At 41.9% G+C, this 20,793-nt stretch overlaps 1 long non-coding RNA gene across 1 annotated transcript; it reads right to left on the bottom strand.

Moving 5' to 3' along the window:
* Positions 1–366: 366 nt before the first annotated feature.
* Positions 367–4,590, bottom strand: LOC311057576. Its single transcript, XR_014601972.1, has 3 exons — positions 4,478–4,590; positions 1,520–1,673; positions 367–443 (listed from the first exon to the last, which is right to left on the bottom strand). It is a non-coding gene; the product is annotated as an uncharacterized lncRNA (long non-coding RNA).
* Positions 4,591–20,793: the final 16,203 nt, after the last annotated feature.

Raw genomic sequence — 20,793 nt, 5'->3', positions numbered from 1 at the left:
TGATTAAGACATTTAATGTGTTGTAAAACTGAATGTCATGAAACCTTTAACCTTATTCAGGCTGGACCAGGCCGGCTGGGCTTTAATTTTCAGGCCTGTTGAGAACTTTACCAGTAACTCCTTCATGACCCACTCCTTGTGAGTGAGAAGAGTGTTAAACAAGGCCTCTGTTGCTGCAATGGTGGTCACACTGCCAAGGACCCTCCTCATGCATTGTTGGGCTGTGTTCTCAGCTTGGACGTTGTGGGCCATTTCAGGATGGAACCCTCTACTTGGCTTCCACATTATTGATTTAACTAAATCCTGTTTGTCTTTATGCAAGTCAAATGATAACATACTGTAATAAATGGTAAGCAACAACAACATACCATACTGTGAAGAGAATGGTATTGTATCTGGATAAGAAAGCCTGGGGTTCCTTATTCTCGTTGGTTCAATTTGTCCTGTGGATGACAAGAAGTGAAAGCCTTTACCGCGGTATTTACACACATTAATAATATATTTCAATTGTATTCTGAATAAATATCCAGAACAGTATTTTACTCATCAAAGTAGTAGCTACAGTACAGTGAAAATGTACAAACCAACGTCAGGGGGGCACCAAACGACAGGGCGAAAGTGAAAGAAGACTTTTGAACCTGGTTTACAAAACAAATTCTCATATTTACTGAAAAAAGGGCGGTCATTAGGGCTTTGGTGCAAATTAATACGATGGCTGCAGTTGTGGTGCATAAAGGAGAGCCTGGTTTGCTCTCTCCTCTCAACTATGCACATTACGAACCAATCGTAAATATAAGCATTCCAACATGTTTCTAATGGTCAAACAACATAAAATACAAACCACGTTTGCATTTGTAGCTCATATGGGTCAAAAGTTATAGCCAAAACCGTTTTCAGGTGGCCATATTGGATTGGCCGCTATGGCTTGGGCGCCCTGGCTAAATCATTAAAGTATGCCCTGGGCTACAACTGGGCCAAATGTGGTGCTTTTAGACTGATTTGAATGAAAATATGTATAATAGCCTGGATTAGGAGGACTCACTGTCTGTCTAAATCCCTCAACAGCGTCACCTGCAAGCAAAGATTTATTTTTTCATTGCAGTTGAAAAGGCTTTAGAAATCAGAGAAAAAAAACTGCCATGGATCACTGGAGTAGATTTTTCAGTTAAAACATTTTAATACACCTTTGAAGGACAATGATTAAGACATTTAATGTGTTGTAAAACTGAATGTCATGAAACCTTTAACCTTATTCGGGCTGGACCAGGCCGGCTGTGAGGGATGTGACACTGCCTGAGTTTTTTTCTTTTCTTTCTGTGAACTTAAGTCTTCCTTTGTACACCCAGGTTTTCGTAGAAGGACCAGACATGATGATCTCATCAATTCAAATGCGATGAATTGTGGAATAAGGGGTTTGTCCCGGCATTGGAAGGAGAAACACGGCCCAGGAGAAACCCGGACAAAAGGTATGTGCAAATGTAAACAGGAATGAAAATCGAATTTAAATAAACAACTGTACCTTTATTACTCAGGTTAAGTGAGTGTGTCCACACTTGCTTCTTCTTAGGGTCCTTAAGGTCCCGTAGCTCCAATGAGACGACTTTTGTATCGAGATCCATCATCACCTCAAATGTTGGATAGTAATTTGGTCCATAGTTCCATAGCTCCGAAGCCTGAAGGCACATGACACTGTTTTACTATTGCATTGATGTACTACTGTAGTGTGCTAGCAGTGGTAGAAGTTGTACAGTAGTAGTTGAAGTATTTATTATTATTATTATTATTATTATTATTATTATTATTATTATTATTATTAAATAGAACCAGATGGAAACAGATGATCTCCAATGTCGACCCCGATGGGAATTAACAGGAAAAAAGAAGATTATTAATAATAATAACAATAGTTGCAATTTTGAGAATTGTGGTTGCCCCGATGCAAATCCTGCCGGGAGGCCATGCAACATGCGATTCAAATTTGGTGTTGATTGGCTGTTCGTGATATGCTTCTTTTATAGGCCCCTCCAACTAATTTTGCAAGCCAATTACATTATCACATGTCTCCTGAGATGTAACTCATTTGGTTGGGATTGGTTGAAAATAAATCTTGCTTCTGCAGAAAATGGTCTTCACATTAGTGGCGCCCCTATAAGTCAAAGGGGAATTGCTTTTGGTGCTGCGTTGACTTCACAACCCTCAACATGTGATTACAATTTTGGGTTGTTTGGACGTTTCGTTCATGATTTTTAAATCTTTTTGTAAAATTGGCCCACTAAATTTGGAAACCAATTTCGGCCAAACGGTATGGACTATCAAAGACCTGTATGAAGTGTCTTTATGAGTCCAGAGATCATGTGTGCCAATGTTTGTGTCTTTTGGAAATCTAGTCAGAGAGAAATGAGCATGGGCCCATATGGGCAGTTGGGTTATCATCCAAGGAATTCTACAACCAGCGGTTCAAAGGTTAAAGGCCAAAACGTAAAGTTGGTTGTTATAGCGCGACTATGAGGTCGACTGGTGTAATTATCTTTTCCTGCATAGGCCACTGGACTGTGAACCTCTCTATCAAGAGTGGTAACTTTATAGCCTTACGGTTTCCGAGAGATACTTGAATGGGAGTTGTCACATGGTAACATTTTAATCACCAATACATTATTATCAATTAAACTATACAACATATTTATTGCTTAGCAAAATGTAAGCACATGATTACAGATGAAGCCCGTTGATTTGACATACGACATATACGGTGTAAATGTGTGCGCCAACACCACTGTGTGAGGGGGACAGTATATAAGTCCGACATCCCATTACTCCGACTACGTGGCTTCCGCGTGCGGTTAAGGTTAGGGTTAGGGTTAGGTATAGGGTTTGTAGAAAAGGCCCCCAACTTATAGGTTTAAGCATTTAATTATATGTATTATTTGGTTGGCATTCTGATATTGCACTGTCTGACTGTGAACACTGATTGCCAAGCTAAAACTATCCAAGTGCCTTTATTCTGAACAGCGGGTCAAATCCCGCGAGAGTTGCCGCGATATCGCGGGATTTCAGTGATAAAGTTCTAGAAGCCACAGACATTCTCAGAGACATTCCTGACGTCAATACAGAGTATTCAGTCGTCTTTAAGATGTTACTTCAGTTAGTTTGAGCCTGCTCCTAACTAGAGTGTGTTGTGTGCGTCAATGACCACGTAAGTTCATTGTTGATGTTAATAATGTTTATGGACCTAAAACATGCTCATTAAGTTTGTAAAGTGCTAACTAAGCTAAGTGCTATCTAAGCTAGTACCTGTTGCTTTGCTAATATCCATTGTCTGAATTAGCTCCATGACTCGTCAGTAATGGCGGACGTTCAGGGATGATTATAGTTGGGCTAATTTATACCCTGTCATTCTCTCACAAGTCCTTCATATATTGGTTATTAGGAATAACTACTGCATAGCCTATGAGTTTATGACTGTTTGTTGTTTATTTGTCATGTCATGCTGATGCATTCTGCCTAATACAAGCTACAGTAATTTCTAGTCACAGTTGGGTTATGACACATAGGATTGTATTTGGATATACAACTGCTATTCTTAATTCTAAACTGTGAAATGTATACTATTGTTATTATCTCTCCAGCTAGATGACACCATTTGTTTGATGAGTAATTATTGGTACAGACCACTTTATTAATGCACTTGTTTTGTCTCTATTCTGTGTATTCCCAGAAAACCACACAAACACACATGTGTATTGTTCAACTGCTTCTACATGTCTGTAACTGCAAAAGAGAGAAAGTAAAAGGAGAAATCCAAAATCAAGCCTCTCTCTGTCCTCTTCTTTTAATATCTGGAATAAGGGCCCTAAAGTGGTGTTCTGGCCGACACACCGACATGAACCTAGTGAACAATAGCAATCGGCACCCCAAATTCAGCATAGCTGTATTCCCTTCACTACAGGGTTAGTATAGTAAACGTCGCGGGTAGCTCTAGAAATAACTAAATAGTGTATTGACAATTGTTGATTGTCAATAGGCAACCACACTAATAAAAATAGAAAATTCTGCACCTCAAAGGTCTCCAGCTCATTTTTGCCAATCATAATGGAATATGACAAATCTGACTGATACATCTTGATCACCTGACCCCAGAGATACTGTGAGTTTTGGACAAAATTTGGTGGAAAACCTAGTCTGGCAAAAATGGCCGGGGGAGTTGTGTCATGATCGAATGCAGCCAAGGGGCGTAAAAAGAAAAGAAAATGTTTCACTCCTGGTGTGTAATGACCTTAAGTCTTTAAAATATGTAGCATTTAGTTTTTTTCATTTCATAAGAAAGCAGAGAATAGCAAAATATATATTGGTTAAGATTAAGAAGAAAAGAAAAAAAAGAAGAAAGAAAGGTGAGTACATAGTTTTGTAACTGCTGTACAACCTGTTTTGATCATATTATGATAAAACCAGGTTATACAGGAGGTTTAGTGTGTGATACCTCAGGTTGAACGCCATGTGGAGGACAGTGCAGACTGTAGACTGTCTTTGGGGCGAGACGACAGTTTGCCGGATAGTCGATGTATTCATCTGTTTTGTTGTTGAACTTTGACATCACCTACAAGAACACCAAGACAACTTGACCAGCTGGTTCACTCATAATGTCTGGTACATGGGCAGATTTTACAGGCTACTGTACAGTATGTGCAGGCTTTGTTGCCATCGATAGGGTCATTTTGTCCTACTACATTATAAACTTTGGTCTTTCATTTTTTTCAACTACAGACTATCCTCTGGTTGTCTTTTCAAAATGTGAATCTATTTCATGTTTTACCGGCAGAGTCTGACTCAACACATTCTCTGCCAGGTATTAATTCATTCATCTTCTTATTTTGAAGATCCACAGAGAGCGCTTGTTTTCATAAAAAAAATAAGAAATACGAGCTAGAAGTGTTTTTCTACATCTCATAACATGGGAGTGGATGGAGTGACTATTTTTGGGACGACGTCATTTCTGCTTCTATGATTCTCACGCTGTCAAGGGATCATTCATAGGTTGGGGAAGAGCGCCCTCTAGCGTAATTTATTTTCTAAAATATATTTTTTTTAAATGACGTAGATCTACGTCAATAGCAGGGAATGTGTTAAAGAGTCTCATAAGAGTCTCCTCCACCGGTCATCAAATTATTGGATTAGGAATGCGACAAAAACAAAAGAATCTCCATGAACTCAAGGTTTCATGGGGTGTGTAATTGATAAGAAATAAGAAATAAATTGTATTGTTGAAAACCACTGTTCTAATGTTCTAAATCCTAAGAGGTGATGATGCTTTTTTTCTTTTTCTTTTGTGGTTTTAATGGGTTAAATATCAGAAAAGTTCCCCTTAACATCTTAGATCCAATTTTACGGTAAACCTCGAAAAAAGAAAAGAAAGAAACAACACACAACTGTCTCTTTATCACTCGCATGACGGCATAAAGTCCACCTACCACACAAGCGGACTTTGCTTAGGCTACACAACATTTCAATCCCACTCACACCTCACAGGTATACTACGCTTCATTTGGCTCAGAGGCAGAAAACTAAATCTAATATATAACTCAGAATGTGTGTCCGGGAGGAAAATATTCCCAGAAACCTGGCCAGTTGTAATCCACTTTGTTACCCGCAGTTCAGTCGGTTTTACTTTGGAAAATAAATATTCACTGGTAGCGACAGAGTAAACAAAATGTACTTAAGTTACACAGATCAACTTTTCAAAGTTAAATGTATGCATGTGACCAGACGCATATCTCATTGAAGAGCATAGATCCGATAGATTATAACTCTATATGGCATAGATATGACGAGGGAACTCAAAATGATGACAATACCTTTAAGTGTTGAAAGTAAGCCTTTACGCACTGTGTTTTGTTTTGAGCGAGACACGCATGCAGGCTGGGCTGTTTGCATCAGCGCACAGACATATTGCTCAGACAAAATACAACATTTAGAGGTTAGGATTATGGGTAGAAATATTGTTAGTGGGAATGAAATCATAGTCGCACCACCCGGAAGTGGAGCGCTGAAGGCAGACTTAAACCCCGTTTCCGTGCGCACGGGTCCCACATTAGCATTGGCCCAGAGTCAACTGAGGAGGGACGAACAGAGGTCGCTGTTTTTCCTTTTTCAGTTGAATCTGGGTTCCGAGATTGATAATAGGCTACTAATCACCGTAATCGTAACAAAATTCAGAATCACAGCGCTGCCTGTTTCGGATTCCGCACGTTAAAGTATATTAATTCATTTGTTCGTCTATTTATTAACTGCGTCTGCTACTGCAGTCCCTGCTGTACATGAAAACTCCTGTTACAGTCAAGGATCACCTTCAACCTGGTGTTTGCACTTTCTCCATTTACGGTCCGTACATCTCTATAAACGTTCAAATTTCAAGTATAAAGTGCTTACCCCATGGCCACGGATGTTGAAATTATGCACGGGACTCTCAAAAGTACCCGTATATTCTGTATTGTTCAATGAAAAGCATTTTAATCCGATCAGTGGCCATTTTTTCATAATGTATTGGAGTGCAATACACCTACCAACCGATAGGGTCACTCAGTTGAAAGCATATGGAGAAAATGGCCACCGATCAGATTAAAATGATTTTTATTGAACAATACGGATGATACAGGTACTTTTAAGAGCCTGTATATACATGTAACCTCCGTCGCCATGGGATAAGCACTTTATCTTTAAGGATAAGGATAATTCCTTTTAACAGGTCGTTCATGAAAGTCCTTGCGGTCTTGTTTCCAATGAGAACCTGTGAGCAATTAGGGGTTAAGAGTCTTGCTCAGGGACAAATTTCATTTCATCGACACATATGCTAACCTGGTCTGGAATCGAACCTGGGGCAACCAGGGCCTCTGGCTCCCTAGGCGGGTTCACTAACCATTCAGCTATGGCCGCCCCTTAGCCCTTTGAAATATGAACGTTTACGTAGATGTTAGGCTATCAGTGCACAAGAAAATCGTCACCCGGACTGCGCAGCCATCTGCCTAGGCGACTTTAACAGGACAGACCTAAAAAAGGTATTTCCCAAATTCCACCAGCACGTCACCTGCAGTACCCGTGGTGACAATATTCTTGACCACTGCTACACGCCCTTCAAGGATGGATACAAAGCCCTCCGCCGCCCACCGCTAGGAAGCTCTGACCACCACGCCATCCAGCTGCTACCTGCCTACAAACAGAGGCTAAAAAGGGAGCCGGTCGCTGAGAAGGAAATCCGAATCTGGTCCGAGGACACAGACGCTATGCTACAATCCTGTTTCTACCAGACTGACTGGGGGATGTTTAAGAACGCCGCTGGGAATAACATCAACGAACTCTCAGACTCAGTCACTGGCTTTATCAGTAAGTGCATAGACGACATAGTCCCAAAAAAGACAGTTCGGATCTATCCCAATCAGAAACCATGGATGAACAGCGAAGTACGTGTACACATGCACGCACGGGATGCTGGTTTCAAATCTGGCGACGTGGAAACGCGTAACACGACGCGCGCGGCCCTAAACAGCGCCATCAGGAAAGCAAAAAAGGCCTACACTGAAAAGATGCAAGACCAACTCAGCAATGGCAACATCAGGAGCACGTGGCAGGCGGTACACACCTTGACAGACTGCAAAACAAAAACCAGAAGCGAGGTGAACCCGCCTGCCTCCCTCCCCAACGAACTGAACACTTTCTATGGCCGGTTTGAGATCAGCTCCAACCGCGGCAGCCAAGCGGGGGCATCAGCAACACCAGCAGAGGAGAACCCTCTAATCATCTCGGAGAGAGAGAAGTGCGTACAGCCTTTGCACGGGTCAACATCCACAAGGCAGCCGGACCTGATGGAATCCCAGGCCGGGTCCTTAAGGCATGTGCAGACCAGCTGGCGGGTGTCTTCGTTGACATCTTTAACCTCTCCCTCTCCCAGGCTGTGGTCCCTGCAGGGTTCAAAATGTCAACCATTGTGCCCATTCCCAAAAAGGCCAGAGTGACATGCCTGAATGACTGGAGACCTGTCGCTCTCACCCCGATCGTCAGCAAGTGCTTCGAGAAACTGGTGAGGGAATACATCAGCTCCACGCTACCTGCCTCGCTGGATCCGTGGCAGTATGCATACCGCAAAAACAGATCCACCGACGACGCTATTGCCATGGCTCTCCACACCGTCCTCTCGCACATGGACAACAAGCTGCTGAAGGACAAATATGTACGTATGCTGTTCGTGGACTACAGCTCAGCATTCAACACCATTGTCCCAGCAATACTTGACAAAAAGCTCAGAGACCTAGGGCTACACCCAAGCATGTGCGACTGGATACAGGACTTCCTGTCCAACCGACATCAGGTGGTGAGAATGGGCAGCATCACATCTGACCCCCTGACCCTCAACACCGGAGCACCCCAGGGATGCGTGCTGAGCCCTCTCCTCTACTCCCTGTACACGCATGACTGCATAGCCACACATGTCTCCAACACCATCATAAAGTACGCGGACGACACGACAGTGATAGGCCGAATCGTAAACAACGATGAGTCTGACTACAGAGATGAGATCAACTCACTGGCGCTCTGGTGCCGGGAGAACAACCTCGCTCTCAACGTCGACAAGACCAAAGAACTGATCGTGGACTTCAGGAGGCCGCGGAGAGACCATGCGCCCATCCTCATCGACGGTGCTGCAGTGGAAAGGGTCAGCGAGTTCAAGTTCCTCGGAGTACACATCGAGGAGGACCTTAAATGGGAGACGCACACCACACAAGTGAAGAAAAAGGCTCAGCAGAGACTGTACTGGCTCCGCCGCCTGAATAAGCTTGGAGTAGGACAGCGCATCCTCAAGCTGTACTACAACAGTTCGGTTGAAGGCGTCCTAACAGGCTGCATCACGGCCTGGTACGGGAACTGCACTGCCCGAGAGAAGATCAACCTACAGCGAGTAGTGCGATCGGCAGAGCGAATAATGGGAAGCGACCTCCCAGCGCTTCAGGATCTGTACAAGAAGCGGTGCGTGGTCAAAGCCAAGCGCATCATCAAGGACAAGTACCACCCAAGTCACAGACTGTTCAGAACCCTACAACGACCGCGACCGGGCAAGGGGACCTATCGCAGTATCAAGAGTTCCACCACCAGGTTCTGGAATAGTTTTAACCCGGCTGCTGTCAGAATGCTGAACGAAGCATGAGCCCTTTTCAGCAGCCTGACAACAGGCGGTACTGCCCAGCTGGTTGCAGACTTTTCTGGCTCTTCCTGAACACACCTGTGGATTATTATACCAGGAAATGACTAGGACTTATGAGGAATCATACCAGCGGAAAAAAACCCTTTAAGTGTACAGTTTGTGACAAAAGCTTTAGTCAAAATGCTAATCTTAAGAAACACTTGTTGATACACACAGGAGAAAGGGCTTAAATGTACTCTTTGTGGCAAAAGCTTTAGTCAAAATGCTAAAGATTACTTTTTGTTGCTCTCCTTCATGGAGCTACTTGCGGATTATACCAGGGTCAGTCCACCCTTAGGTGAACACGCACTGACCCTCTGCACCTTAATCCCCATGTATAACGCACAAACTTTTTTTGATTTTTATTATTGCGCTCTTTTTCTCTCTAAGCACCTTAGCGTCTATAAGTATATCATGCACAGTATACATACATTGCTGCTATGCTCAGGCACCTTAGTTTGTCTCTTATCTCAGGTACTTTGTAAATATGTAGATAACTTGTTTTTGGCCTTCTATTGTTCTCTGTTGATCTCCTTCCCACTTAACCCCCTACCCCTCTTCTTTTTCTCTCTCCCCACTCTTCTTTCTACGGAATTTAACATTGCTGGGAGTGTTGTACAAAAACGAATTTCACCCACTTTTTTACCTTGTAAACCTGTGATGTGACAATAAACCTGATTCTGATTCTGATTCTGATTCTGAGATGTACGGGCCTAGCCTGGGTGCCAGCCTGCTTCGCTACGTTCGGCGGATTTTTTTTTCTCTCTGCGCTTATCAGTCTGGAATGCCCCCGATTGACTCGTCTTGTAGAACTACACTGGAACTACATATGTTACGTTAGGCAACGTCGTTGCTGATTGGATGTTGTTCAAACGAATGACGAATCAAAACGATCACACCGTTTTTTTGTCCCGCCCCGCACCACAGACCAATCAGAAGCCACGGTAGGTTTCGAACCTTGGCTGCTGTGTCCCGCCTCCTGGAGATAGGAGGCATTCCAGACTGAGAAGCGCAGAGAGAAAAAAAAATCCGCCGAACGTAGCGAAGCAGGCTGGCACCCAGGCTAGTACGGGCCATACATGGAGAAAGTACAAACACCAGGTTGAAGTTCATCCATGACGGTCGTGACAGTCGAGAGTCGTGTATCCATGGCTATTACTCCCTCTAACATTTCCCATGTTTTTAGTGTATTGAAATAATGTCATGCATATTTGTCCAGTGCATAGCCTACTGCAGGCCTTGTTGACTAGATTTAGAAGAGATTTTTAAGCTCTTGCTCCTGAACTGATCGATTATTTTTAAGGGGAAACGCCATCATTTAACATGCAAGGGAATGGGTGAGAAGCAGAGATTGCCAGGCACAAATGGTAGTGTAGGTCATTAATGTATTTGTGCAAGATGACCCTGCTACTGTATATAAAATGTGTATATTACTCGTCCATCATGGTTCATGTTCAAATAGCTCAATCCAAAATATAATGCTGTAGGCCTAAGTGTTAGGCTGTATTTACGCACCTGCTTAATTGTAATTAATGCTTAAACATAATTATGACCGGTATTTTTTATCAGATGTCTGATAAATTTGATTCATTCCGGACATTGGGACCAGCAGGTTACAATCCTATAGCGCAACCCCTGGTATAGACCACATTGCTTAGCAGAGTTCAGTGATGCAAATGCATGTCAAGTTGATCAACAAATTGTATTATTCTCCAATGCAATAACAGTACTGAAATGAAGGCTATAAGGACAATAATGGGAGCCCTTTTTTTTTTTTAAGTAACTTAAAAGTTACTTTTCACAGTAACGCATTACTTTTTGGTGTAAGTAACTAGTAAATAACTGAGTTACTTTTAAATGAAGTAACTAGTAATGGTAACTAGTCACTGGTTTTCAGTAACTAGCACAACACTAGCACAACACTACAACGGTGTCTAACCGAGAGTTATACTTCTCCAGTACAACGGTGTCTAACCAAGAGTTATACTTCTCCAGTACAACGGTGTCTAACCGAGAGTTATACTTCTCCAGTACAACGGTGTCTAACCGAGAGTCCATGCAGATCACAGTTGACAAATATTATATATTATCGGACCTATTATTAATGTTATCGGTTTTATCGGGATGACGTCATAATTCAATATTTTTCTCTTCGTCCCATGGACGCCACGACGGTGTCATGAATGCGTCCTTTCACAATATTGTGCGTCAGCGACGCAGGACGCAGACCTATGAGCATCTCTGCTCAGTGCGGCTGCAGAGTTCATGTGCAACATCTTGCATGCGTGGCTGTGGCTGTGGCTTTAAAAAAAATGAACATCTGGGAATGCATGAAGGTGCCAAATTTCATATTTAGAAGACAGGATGGAGAAAAAAAAACAATATCATTTGGAGTGAATATTGAGGAAAGGTCATGGAAGGGGAACCTTCTGAGAGCTTCATGAGCGAAGATAATCAACTTCTAAATCTCAAAATCGGTCGGGCTGACCACTTACTGTAGACACTGGTTTCCAACTTATTATTATTACACTGTGTCACTTTGAACCAGAACATTGAAAATGATTGGACAAGGCTAAAAGCAGTGCCTCACCGGATGTGACCTCACAGTGTGGCAGGTGTAGCTGGCTGACCGACCCCTGAGGACACTGGATGTCAAACAGAGGCCCTGCAGGAGTCCCTGCTATTGACTGGAGCTGTTCTTCATCCCACTCATCAGCCTGGTAGAGGACTACTGCTTCCCCTGTCGTTTCAAACATCAACCCTGTCACATTGCAATGGGACAGCCCTGCCTCGGATAGCTTGGACCTGTGACACAAAACAATCATTTGTTGATATCATCTATTGACTTCATTAGGTGTCATGTTGCCACATGTTGCATCCAGTTCATTTACAATGCCAGTGGTTGGTTGAATAGAAACAACATGTTTGTGGAAACAGGAAGACTTAGCTGTGGTGAGTGATCAGCTGATGCATGGGTTTAAAGACACAACTGCTACATTTATAGAGGAAGCTACCAATGAAACTGTTTAGGATGACTGACCTGTATTCATAGGTTTTATGTTCTGTGTTCACGATGGGTGAAAAAGTCTGAAATGCAGAAAGCAGTCAGGAAACAAACAATCAGTAACTTTCCTCAATGAGACTCAAAGACACAATGGAGACTCAATTGAGTCACCTACCGGAGACTCCGCCGGTCAACAATTTTTTGGCTTAGGAATGCGACCAAACATAAATAATCTCCATGAGTTAAAGCCTTCATGGGGTGTGTAATTGATAGAAAATAAGTCATTGTTTGGCTGAACTACCCCTTTAACTCAGTATAAGCTACTTTGAAGTGCCCTGTAGCAACTCATATTGTTATAACGGCTCATAATGTAATAACGGCTTATCATTTAATAAACTAAACATAATATAAGATCATAATGTAATAATCAGCTCATAATGTAATACAATCATGAGTGCATAACAACAGATTTTTGCATAATGTAATAATATAATAATGTGTTACATTAAGAACCTTATTGAGCTTTTATTACATTTAGTTTAATACAGTATGAACCATTATTACATTATGAGCCGTTATTACATTATGAGTTGCTCATGCCCTTCTCTAACAGCTGTGAAAACCTTATTTTTGTATGTTACATGCTGCAAAATTCTAAAGTATTTCACTGCAGAAATATGTATGTTTTGTAATTGAAAACTGAATGTATGCTAGTCCTATACCATTTACTTCTTTTTAACTTAATTTAAATATTTAAATAATTTATGTTTGAATGAGTGATTATAAACAGTTACAGCACTTTATACATAAAAAGGAGTTCTTATGTGTTTGACTGGTTGTATTAAAGGAGAGATCCGGCCATTTTAAGTGTTATCTTTGATGTGTCGCTAATCACTCACCAACATAGAAAGGGCCGTTGAGTTATTCCAGAGAATCCCCTGTCGTCCAGTCTGGCGACCCCCTCCATTGGCATAATGGGAGCCGTGTGTAAGAGTGAAATTCGCCTATTTTAACAGATGCAAAGTCTGTTTTTTTTTCTCCTAGTACTCAGAGTGGAGTCTCATGATACTCAAACATGGACTGAATGCCCCGCATGAGCTACCGGTAGTGCAGAACGACATGACGCTGGTTGCTTGTTTCTCTCACAGACGCCAGGTTCTGTGAGAGAAACAAGCAACCAGCGTCATGTCTTTCTGCATTAGCGGTAGCTCATGAGGGACATTCAGCGCATGTTTGAGTATCATTAGACTCCACGATGAGTACTAGGAGCAAAAAAAACAGACTTTGCATTTCTTAAAATAGGCGATTTTCACTCTTACACACTCTCCCATTATGCCGCTGCAAGGGGTCTGCAGAATGGACAACAGGGCAGATCTGGAATTATTCAACGTTCCTTTGTATGTTGGTGAGTGATTAGCGACACATCAAACATACAACCTAAAATGACCGGAACTCTCCTTTAACTGAGCTATTAGTAGTTATATAGAAAAGGTTTGATGCATCAAGATGCATCGTAGAGTCGAATCAAAATGTTAACTCACAGCTATAGCAATCACACTGTTTCATACATTTTTGTCATACGATTTTACACACCAGATCTCTTAGTTACATACTTACCCATAATAAGCAGTTCACACAGGTGGAGCACACTTTCCCTTGTCGTATCTACGCTCTTTAATGAGATATGAGTCTCTCAAATCTTAAATAAAAAATAGTTCCTTACTTTCTGTTTTCTCAGTTAATAATTCAGTAGAAGCACCATTAGGCCTAAGTATATTTAATTGGTATCTGTTGTGTTCATAGTATACTTGTATGCACTACTGATATTAGTAAAGGCATCCAGCCGCTAGAGGGTGGGACAGTGTGAGAAGTGAGGAGAAGGAGGAAGTGAACATGCTGCTCTGTTGTATACCGGTGAGAGAGAAGTAAAGAGACGGTCCCTTGAATACCTTGTCCTTGTGATTAATCTTTGCACTAACTTAACAATTGGCGACGAGGATGGGATAACTGAAAGATGGCTCTGCTTGGATTACAACCGCCTTCTGCGTTCCTGGAGTGCCCGGGCGAGCTGAAAGTAGCGCTGACGCTTGGAAAAGGTTGTTTGATAACTACCTGCTTGCAATAGGGGGGTCTAATTTCTCTGTGGAGAGGAAACGAGCCCTCCTAATTCACTGTTTGGGAACGGAGGGACAGAGACTATACAATACCCTGCCGCTTACTGCTGATACGTACGACGGATCGGTGCTGGCTTTACAGACCTTCTTCATACCAAAAGTCAACGTTGTTGCTGAGAGGTACCGTTTTAGGCAGGGTGCTCAGGCTGTGGGTGAGTCAATAGATCACTATTCGGCAGCGCTACGGGAGCTCGCCAAGACGTGCAACTTTGGCAACATGGAAAATGAGATGCTACGTGATCAAATAGTTGAGAAAACAGGCATGCCTCGCATCCATGAAAAATTGTTATCAGAACACGAATTAACCCTTGATAAGACTCTAGTTCTGGTCAGAACAATGGAAACAGCTATGGCTGATGCAAAAACATTCATGGAAGCTGAAACGAAGCATGTTAATGCAGTGTACAGACAAGGAAATAGGATGCCTGGAAATCAAACTCCCAGTCCCAGGAGACAAAGGGAGGACAGACGTGGAAGTGGAAATAGACAGTCATGCTCAGTACAGCATGGAAAATGTTTATTGTAAAGGAAGTAAATTGAAATATTTGTTATGTAAGCTGTTGGCTTTATTGAAAGGGGGAGATGTTGTGTTCATAGTATACTTGTATGCACTACTGATATTAGTAAAGGTATCCAGCCGCTAAAGGGTGGGAGAGTGTGAGAAGTGAGGAGAAGGAGGAAGTGAACATGCTGCTCTGTTGTATACCGGTGAGAGAGAAGTAAAGAGACGGTCCCTTGAATACCTTGTCCTTGTGATTAATCTTTGCACTAACTTAACAGTATCCAACATTTTTTGGAGGAAGAGAGCCAGCAAGCAAGCTGTGTGTACATGTGCGCATGCACGCCTGAGACTGACGCTGGCTGCAAACAGCAGGCAAGACAAACTCACTCCATTTTGCCCCATAAACGTAACTTTTAAGTTGATCTAACTTCTAACTATTATAATTGAAATGGCCAAGCCATGTTGTGTGTCCGGGGTCAAGCACTCCAACTGGCTTTTGTGATAATTCTTATTTATTTGATTATTTACCTCAACACCGGCTAACAGAAACACACACACACACACACTTTACCAACCTGAAACGTCTCTGATGGCATCAGCGCCACGTTTGGCTGACTCAGTCCGGCACCTGGAGGAAAAATAATAGCTTGGTTTTAGTACAAATGAATATACCGTACAACAGCCTTAGTAGGGCATGGGAGAGGATCCCCCAGCACCTGAGTGACATTTTTTTGTAACCTGTTTTTTAGGACCCTTACGGTGTCTAGTTAAGATTTCTTCTTGTTGCCCTGGTCAACTAATGTCCCATGGGATTCATTTTAACCCTTTCTTACACCTATCACCACCCCGAACCATAATGGAGATTATAGAAAATACCATAACTCTTGAAGTAAACAACTTACAGAGACAAATGAACACATTTCCTCATCATTTCGACCCAAGGAATTAATTAAAGTGGTTATTAAGATTCAAGCACATCTTGACTATTTCAGGACAGAAACTGCAAAAAAAACGAACGGAAAATCTATATTTCTCATTGTACTAAACTTAAGGTGAATTATTTTTTGCCACATGTTTTTTAGGACCCTAATGGTGTCTAGTTAAGATTTCTTCTTGTTGCCCAGGTCAGCTAATATCCCATGGGGTTTAAAGGGATATTCTACCGCGCCTCAAGTCGAAAAGAATTGGCACTGCAGCAACTCGGATGGTTTGAGCCTTTTTTTCATTTAGGTTACAGGGTGCAAAGCACAGAACAAAAACAACAATGTTTCCATGTAAGGTTACATCTTGATGACCTGACAAAGATGTAACCTTACATCAAAACGTTTTTGTTCTGTGACTGGCGACGCCCTCCAAATGATTTGGCAACCATCACATTATGAACAGTCTGTTACGGCTTGCTCCTCCTCACCTTCACATTCACGCCCCCTCCCCCCTCACTGACTACTCCATGGCTCAACTCAGCGCACCTGCTCTCCCTCACCAATCTCCGCACCTGTCTCCCATTCGACAATCAACTGCTGCCTCTACAAAAGTGTGCCTGCCATGCAATGGCAATAGGAAGACAGGGGCGGGCTTAAGCAATTACAGGTCGTCCCAATTGTGTTACAGCTGTTACAGTTACAGTGTGTTAGTGTTACAGTAATCTCTCAAGAACAGATTCAGAGCTGCGCTACTGAATCTTTTGAGAGCCCCGTTCAGAACGGGTGTGCGTTAGCTTACAAGTGGGCGTGCCTTCAGATCAGGAAGCAGCCGTGCTTTACCCAATCAAATGTAGTGGGCGGGATTTACATCTGTGCGCTCGCTTCCCACTGGAAACAAACCGAAACTCATTTAACAATAGCGCCCTCAGAGCCGACAAAACCACGGAAAGTTAGTAACATTTTGACTTGCTCTTTCATCATAGAAAACATAGGCGCACCACTGGAAGTGGAGGGCTGAGGGCATGTCCAAACCCCGGTTTCCAGTCAGCATAGGTCTAGTAGTTAATCACCCCCCCCCCCCCCCCCCCAGAGTCAAATGCTAAAGGGAAAAACGCTGGGGGCGCTGTTTTTCCTTTTTATTTGATGATGGGTTCCCAGATTGGTGTTACAGCTGCCATTAATTAGTGCTGTTGATTGGTAGTGGTCAAATCGGGGTCAACGAGCCATCGTTAACCTGCTCCGAAGTTTACCAGAGCTGTAGTTCTCCTGCGCTCTCTCTCTCTCTCTCTCTGCGTGCATGTGTGTGTGAGAGGGGGAGTTCAGCTGTCTGCACTGCCCTGAGACAGAGAGAATACTTCTCCATACGACGGTGTTTTACCGAGATTCTATTTGTTTTCTGCACTGTGCCTTGAATTCCGCCGACGGCTTTGAAATCCACGGACGGCCTTGAAATCTGCGGTAATTTCCGCAATCGCGGTATCGAGTTATCCTGGGGGGACTATCTAGTTCTTAGATTGATTCCATGGTCAAACATAAAAGTCAGAGAGTGAAGAACTTACCTGTTGTTTCGCTAATCTGAGGATCTTTCACGCCTGATGCACCTGAGAGAAAACAACAATCGGTCGATACTGTAACAAAAATTACTTTTATGTTCATGATGTGAAGAAAACAAGCAGCAAGACACTATATTCAATGAACTGATTCACTATATTACATCATCAGAGAAGAATCAGAAAATCTGATCACTTCAATACATTTGTCTTATTTGATAACTTAAAGGATCACTTCACCCATTTTCAACCTATCTTCATATAATTGGTCCTCACTAATGCGCATTATAATATGGTGGCACTTTGTTTCTACTCAGTTTGTGTCTCAGAGGGATTCGGACAGTTCAGAAACCTGCCTACCAGTGACACATCGTTAAGCAGGTTTTTTTTTTAATTTTCAAACAAGATTTTAAAAATAATATTAACGCAAGAACGATCCATTATAGCATGCTAACTGCAATTATTATTGGCTTGGATTCCCCATCGATGATGTCACTGGTAAGCAGATTTCTGAACTGTCCACAGCCCTCCTCTGAGACACAGTCCGAGTAGACACAAATGGTAACTTATTATAATGAACATTAGTGAGGACCAATTATATGAAGATAGGTTGAAATGGGTGAAGTCGTCCTTTAAGTAACACTGTTTTCATTTAAATGTTAAGCTCTATTCCTCCAGTACAGTCAGTATGTTAAAATAAATGCTGTAATACTAGTTTGAAGGATATTAAATAGGAAACTAACCTGCAACCTGCATTACACCTTCATTACTGAATCCACCAGGGAGGCTTGCTGTTACACTGGACACATCACTCTGTATGTAGAACAAAGAAGACATTAACATTTTACAATCACACTATGAATGTTATTATTACGTATTAACTATCATCTGTAAAAATCGATAAGCATTAGGTCTGGATTATGGAGGCTCTGTTCATGATAAAATTAACAATACATACATTTGGAGGGTCTGTTATTATAAATATTTTTGGAAAGAAGGAGAGTGTGTAAAGTCCCAGTCTCTTTGGCTATCGAAGATGTGAGCTTTTGTCCCAAAGGACTGTCAATTCTTAATGAACAGATTCCCTATGAAGCTTGACCAAATGAATACATGTCAGAATTATGCAAGGGATAATGCATGGGGAGGTGGTCATTATTGAAATTTGAAGCCCGACAGGGTGATTATGCACCGAGGCGGAGCCGATGTGCATAATCACCCTCTTATTACACGGCTACTTAATAAATACATAAATACATTTACCCAAAAGTAACAACAAAACGAAGTATTTCCTTGCTTACAGCAATGAAAGTATTCCATAAGTATTGGGCTGGGCGGACAAGTTCGCCTCGGAAAACAAATGACAGTATTTCACAAGGTAACCGGAAAACTCGCCCCAAAACACACTCGCCCCCATTCTATATACCGCCGATTTGCCTGTAATACCGCCGGATTTGCCCCGGGGCGACTGTGTTTTGGGGCGTTTTGGTATTCCTCCGTTGTTGTGCCACGATAAACAAGGAAGTGCAGTGGATCAAATAGAATCACTTTTCTCACTTTTTTCGGTTATTATTTCGGTCTATTTCTCACTTCAAATGTTTTCAAAAACATTCTTGAGAGTAACGTTTAGTTGTAATTGACATTGGTTGTTTGTTTACATGGCTGTCATGTTGGATAAAACATAAAACCAAGCAGCGTAGGTTGATATGAGCAGGTGTTCTGAGTCTCTGATTACAGAGCGGCCCGATATAGAGCTCATCGGTCATTATCCAGAAATAATGACCGATGACTAACACTCAATGCAGATCATAATATACCCAGGTCCCATTTCTTTAGGTTTCTTCAAATCCGCAGTTTTACCCAGAAAATGTTTTCCTCATACCCTTACAAGCCACCCAGAAATCAACTGGATGTCATTTTGGAATTTGGTCCCTACGCAAAAAAACGTGTGTCTGTGATATATGCTTTGATAGGGGACCTAAAACCAGTAACTTGGGACAGAGTGAGAACTGCCTGGGAGAGGGATCTGGGTGTTGAGCTTCCTGAGGAGATGTGGCAGGACAGTCTACTACGTATTCACACTTCTTCAATGTGTATACGCCATGGTTTAATTCAATTTAAGGTATTACACCGGCTTCATTACTCAGGGGAGAAGCTGGCCAGACTCTTTAACATCCCAGAACCTGGCTGCCCGAGATGCAGCCAGACCCCAGCTTCACTGGGCCATATGTTCTGGACGTGCCCCTCCCTCAATACCTACTGGAGACGAATATTTGAAGTATTCTCTCATATGTGTGGAAAAGCAATAACTCCCTCTTTCCACACGGCCATTTTTGGCATAACTCCCCCTGACTGTACAGTCACATCTCCACAAGCAAACGCTTTGGCATTTGCCTCCTTATTAGCTCGTAGACTGATTCTCTTAAATTGGAAGTCCGACAAAGCACCCTCTTTCTCGCAATGGCTAAAAGAAGTCTTGTCTTTCCTACCTCTTGAGAAACTCAGGTATAGAGTGCATAGAGCCCGCAACAACTTTATTTTAGCTTGGAGTCCCTTTGTTGATTTTGTTGAAGAATTTTCCTTTAACTAAAACTGTTCAGTTAATTGTTATTATTATTTTTGTACATATTTATCTATGTCCGACTTGTGATGTGAAGAACTGTCCCTGTTATATAGTATATATAGTATATAGAATAAGGAGAGGTATCTCTGTCTAGAACTGTGAGAATTGTGTTTTGATTGTAATCTTGTCCCACTGCTTTGTTTTTTTTTTGTTTTTTGTTTTTTCTTTGGAGCCTAAGGGGGGAGGGGGGAGGGGGGGGGGGTTGTATGTGTGTCTATATAGTCTTGTATGTTATATCAACGCGATCTCTTTTTTTGTATAAAATGCTATACATTTATACGTGTATATTCGTGTATGTAACATAAAAACTGTAAAATAAAGTTGTAAAAAAAATAAAAAATAATAATGACCGATGACTGACCAATCAGAATCGTGCATTCAACCAAGCCGTGTAATAATTGAGAATAATAATTTCATTAGAAAGTGCTGAGTAGATAATGAATTTGTCCTACTGTATATCTGAGATAGAGTGTTAGACAAACCCTCAGACAGGTCATTAGTGTTGAGTGTCTGTGTCCCCACAAACTACAACTTCCTCTCTCATCTCCTCTCTCTGCTTTCATTCTTCTTCTTTTCTGTTCCATTCAAATTATAAATCCTTTTTTTTTTTATCTTTTCTTATCTCTCTACTCTTATCTGTACCTGTCTTCTGTTTTACACTTACAGCTGTTGCTGCTACAACATCTGAATTTCCCCACATGGATACATAAATTATCACTATCATTCTTCGGCAGTAAATGTTTTCTATCTTTTCAGTTTTTCAAACAGTGGCATGTGTTTTGTCTCATGTCCCA

The sequence above is a fragment of the Gymnoscopelus microlampas genome (genome assembly GCF_963454915.1).
Source record: "Gymnoscopelus microlampas genome assembly, chromosome: 12".
NCBI lineage: Eukaryota > Metazoa > Chordata > Actinopteri > Myctophiformes > Myctophidae > Gymnoscopelus > Gymnoscopelus microlampas.
Note: the sequence above shows the minus strand (reverse complement) of the source record. Positions and strands in the feature narration are given on the sequence as shown.